This window comes from Aplysia californica, unplaced genomic scaffold (genome assembly GCF_000002075.1).
Source record: "Aplysia californica isolate F4 #8 unplaced genomic scaffold, AplCal3.0 scaffold00205, whole genome shotgun sequence".
In the NCBI taxonomy this organism is placed as follows: Eukaryota; Metazoa; Mollusca; class Gastropoda; order Aplysiida; family Aplysiidae; genus Aplysia; species Aplysia californica.
This window is the reverse complement of record NW_004797475.1, coordinates 1,122,552-1,127,480: the sequence shown is the minus strand read 5'-3', so window position 1 is coordinate 1,127,480 and position 4,929 is coordinate 1,122,552. Positions and strand designations below refer to the sequence as shown.

The following is a 4,929-nucleotide window of genomic DNA, read 5'->3' as shown; positions in this document are numbered from 1 at the left end:
CAAGGGGAAGACCTCGTGGAACTTGGAAAAGAATCACAGAAAGTGATGTACAGAAAAGTGGGAAGACATGGAATAACATCAAGCCCAGGATAGAGAAAAGTGGGAGGTGTTTGTCCGTGGCCTATACCCTGATGCAGGATGAGAAAGGCAATGATGATGATGATGATGAACGTGAGACGGGTCGATGAGTAAAATAATGGGAGGAATTCTGGAATCCCGTAACGAGCGACCACTATGAAACAGAGTAGGATAGAGGGTTAGGGTTAGGGTTTGGGGAGGCGGTAGTGGTAAGGGTAAGGGTAGGGTTAGAGGTAAGGTTAGGGGTAAGGGGGGTGACCGGGGGGTCTAAGGGTAAAGGGGTAGGGTACTAGGTCTCTTCTTTATTATAGAATTTGTTGGGGTGGTCGCTTGGCTGAGTCTATACGCACACAATTGCGTGCACAGAAATTTTTAATTTTGCTATACGCACACAATTGCGTGCAAGATAGTTGGCTATATATATATATGCACGCAATTGTATAGACACGTTGAGTTTTTACGTACAGTGTCAGGTTCGGACTGTCGTACCGAACTGGAAGAACAAGGGATTCTACAAGAAAGGCTACTATTGACTGATTAGAAGGAAAGTCACCCAGAGTTACATTCCATAATTTTGCTGCTCTATGCAACCTCACGTTTTCTGATTTTCTGAAGCAGTTTTCAGCTGAAAGTCTGAGAAATCCAAAAAGTCTGAAAATTAAAAGAACAGTTGTACAGGCTGCAAGGAAGTTTCAGAACTTCTTATCTCAACAGTGAAGACTCCGGTCATTTATCGATTTTTATTCTCTCGAAAGCACATAAAGTTTAGACGCGAGACAAAAAAGGGGAAACATCATTCTGAGCGGCAAACTTAAAGAAGAGGTAAATAACGTAATTGCGTGCATAGCAAAGTATGATATCTTGCACGCAATAGCGTGCGTATAGCTAGCAAAAAGTGTGTAAAATTGGTGCACGCAATTGCGTGCGTATAATAGGTCTAGACTTTCCTGGTCGCTTGTTATGGAAGTCCTTCCAAAATAATACCAACAAAATGTAGCCTTTGTGTAGGCTATGCATAGTGAGTCGAATTTTTCATAAACCACGATTGGCACCCCTGTACAATTGCGGTCCTGTTTGGGGATAGTAACTAGTTTTGACCCCACCGACAATTACTTCTGGTTCTAATTGATTACTTTATGATGCACGTGCCGATAAGGAGAGATAGCCTATCAAACCTAATTGCAAAACATCAAATCATGGTCAACCCCCCCCCCCCCCCCCCATGATTTTTTTTTTAGGTCAGGGGGACAAGCCTTCCAGAAACCCCCTTTTGCCTTGTTAAAAACAAGTGAAATTTTATTGCTCATTTTGTAGGCTAAATCTACTGATGAAACATAAAACATTGTTTCCGACTATTTAAATCAGTATCGATATCCAGTACTCTGTGCTAGGCCTAGTGTGATTTAGTGCAAACGGGACCGCAATTGTACAGGAATGCCCCACGATTGGCCTGACGTAAGCAGATACTGTCAGTGGTCCGAGAATGGTTGCACACAGTTGACTCAGTCGCAGGGACTCCAGTGTCAGTGTCACTGTCAGCCAGTAGTACTGAGTAGTGGCTGCTATAACATGCTATTAAACGTAGAAGGACGCAAACTATTTTTAGGTAAGGCGGCCATTTTGTGTGACGTCAGACCGGAACACCTCTCCGATCATGTGACTATATATATGTAAATATAGCCAAACGGGATGGCACAATGCTTTGGTGCAATGTTTTTCCAGGAATACTGGTAATGTGATACGATGCGGTGCTCCGATGAAGAATAGTCTCTTTTATACGGTAGATCTAGAGGAAACGTTCAAAGAATGAATTCAATAAACACAGTGAACCGGAAAATTAGGAAGCTCTTGAAAACCCGTCAATGTCTCAATGAAGGAAATTGTTGACATTTGTACGGTGTCAATACTGGAATTCCGAAAATTTATTAACATAGGCCTACGGGTAACACGTCATTCTATGCGGTACCTCCACGGCCTTCTTAAAAATAGTCTGAGGGTATCCCAGATGACATCACATTCCTAAAATTTAGCAGCCAATCAGAAAGATGCGTATGCGTCTTCTACGTTTAACGGCATGTGCTGCTATCCAGTCCAACCATCTATCTAGATCTAGACTAATATTTGAAACACAATCAAGGCTGGAATATATGTAGCGCAAGGGACATCACTGCAGTTTTAAATTTACAAAAACAAAAGTAGTAGGTGAGAAATTGCCGAAACTAGACCAACTGCCGCGCTGGGGTCACCACCGCACTGGGGTCACCACCGCAGTCTGGCACATCGACTACTAGATCTAGATCTAGATTCTATTAAAAACGGGAAAATTATGAATTCCTAAGGTTGAGACATAGGCAAAGTCGGTAAGATTGAAAAATACTGGACCAGCGGACTGACTTTGCCTAGATTCTATGTCTCAACCTTAGGAATTCATAATTTCCCCATTTTTAATGTCTCTTAAATGTCTTAATGGAGAATCTCGGACCGGTAGATCTATTCATTAAAATTTTGTCAGGGGGGAGACCCCCCTGAACTCCCCCTCCCCCCTCCTCCACCCCACTTTCTCGCGCAATAATGTACGAGTGGTCCGGTATTCTTCAATCTTCTCGCAAAGTCAGTCCGCTGGTCCGGTATTCTTAAATTTTACCAAGAACTATAAAAGGAAAAGGGTTTACTACTTCAAATTTGAAGCGTTGTTGTCCGGCGACTTTACCAACAGCAACAGTGGGGGCAACAGTCAGCAGTCAGCAACAACTAAACTGTAGGCTAGCTAGCACAAGACTAGCGACTTGAAGTTGAAACTTTGGTACAAATGTGCTTGGCAGCTCAGCAGTTTCTTTTTCTTCTCAATCTCACCTGATTTCACTCGCATAATATTATTCACCATAACATTACACCAATTCGCTAATTATAGCCTAATTTTAAGACCACCTCATTACGAGTAAAAAAAATACCTAGTGAGAAGCAAAATATAGGTAGATCTAAGTAAGCTACACACTGACAAGCACAAAATATAAATAAAATACTTTTAAAACAATGTAGGGCCTACGTGCCTAGATGTTTTTACAGCCCCATCAACACAATTTAGATAATTTGGGAAGTGGGCTTCAACCACAGAATTCTACACTTAGTGTAGAATTCTGTGGCTTCAACTCAACCCTGTCTGTCAAGGGGGCCAACCAGAGCAGAGAGGCATATACAACATCCAAGTAGAAAGACAGAGATCACTCGATAAAAATCATCCCCACTAAGGAATCGAATAGGTCTCGTGTGTGTGACAACAAAGCGCTTCACAAGTCGCCAGAGGAATCAACTTTTATGACTTTTGGCCTAGCCTATATATTAATTTATGTGTTTCTTCTAATAAAAACTAGAGCAACAACAAAAACCTATGAAAATCCAAGAACAAACAGATGAGTTAGAATGCTTTAAAAATGTATTCTTTCGTGGCTTCATCCCATTTTGATATGGGCGCCAAGTTCAAGCCATTCTAAATTCATGAATTTAAACAATTAAGAACACAAACAGTTTTATTTCTTAAAGTACATCGTGAAAATATGAAGACATAATATTAATTTATAGATTCGAAAACTAAAATTCTGAATAAAAAAGATATGACCAACTTTAAAAAATTATAACTAGCCGAAAACATGGTTAAAAAAAACAACATGCAAGTGCAGAATTTGAGGTCTATTAATTTCTGGGGCTTTTACATATCATACATGTCCTACAAGAAAAACCATATAGTAACTTCATAGACATTCTTAAATCAAAAGGGGCAAAAACAGAGATGATGCCTACTTCTTTTCCTTTGAGGCTCTGCTAATAGAAATATTGTTGATTAAGTGCTATAGATTTTATAAGGTTCTATTAATTGTGTGACTTTGGTTCTTAAATTAGGAGGCAAATTAATAACAACGAATCACATTCAACTACACTTATGGATAACTGAACAAGATCAGTCTAAAATTGACCCTTGACCACTTTATCTCACTTCGCATCTATTTGTTCAGGATTTTTCTTATATCCCACCCATCCTCCCCTTTTGTTAAAGCACAGGCAATTTATTAATATAAAAACCTCCATAATTTCCAAGATCCCCTCATAATGTTTTGGTGTTTTGTAAATTATTTTTAAAAAACAATGTTTCCCAGGCTAATATATTAACTTGATTAATTAATGGCGTCTACTGAACCACTGGCACCTTAAATATGAATGCATTTTCCATTCCTTTTTCCTTGAAAATACTGACAGCAAAGAGCGCAGTGTATAGGCCTCCTCACGATAAAGACGACTGTACTGTAAAGAAAATCTCTCGATATGCGCATTCTTCCCATCAACTGGTGCCACTGATAAATATAACGTAATTCTCACAAATGCCGTCAGAAACTCTTTTAAAAAAATGTAAACTGTGAATTAAGGAAATCATAATGAACTGTTGTAGTCTAACCATGCATGCAGTGCAGATCGAAATTGGCTATATGAAGAATTAAGTCTGACGCTCGCGGTCGGGCTAAAAAAACAGAGAAAATGGGAACAAAATCCAGGCTCGAAAACTCCGCAATGACCCGATTTTAAAAAAAACCCACCCAGTACCGCTCCATGGCGTCCAGCACATGGTACCACAATCTGAACTAATTAAGGGAGCGCCCATAACATGTAATACGTAATGTATAGCATTTATATAATTTTTATAAAGGAGAAAGGTAAGCTTGTCTTTTTTTTTTTAAATACAGTGATTATGTCCCTTGGATATACATTGTCTTGACCAGAGAGTAGGCCTACACCGGGTTTGGTTATAGCAGTTCCCCGGAATCAATTTTATCCAAAACTCTTTGGGTGTGGCAGAGAGTG

The 4,929-nt window shown here is 39.7% G+C and overlaps 1 protein-coding gene across 2 annotated transcripts in view; it reads right to left on the bottom strand.

Moving 5' to 3' along the window:
- The window catches only part of LOC101857801 (zinc finger protein 271), a 19,430-nt gene extending 16,323 nt beyond the window's left edge, over positions 1–3,107 (bottom strand). The window contains exon 1 of one of the 2 annotated variants that reach the window (XM_035969991.1): positions 2,723–3,107. The gene's annotated coding sequence lies outside the window, so the exon portion shown is untranslated. The remainder of the gene's footprint in view (positions 1–2,722) is intronic. The other variant, XM_005099200.3, reaches the window with a different exon arrangement.
- Between the last annotated feature and the right edge of the window lie 1,822 nt (positions 3,108–4,929).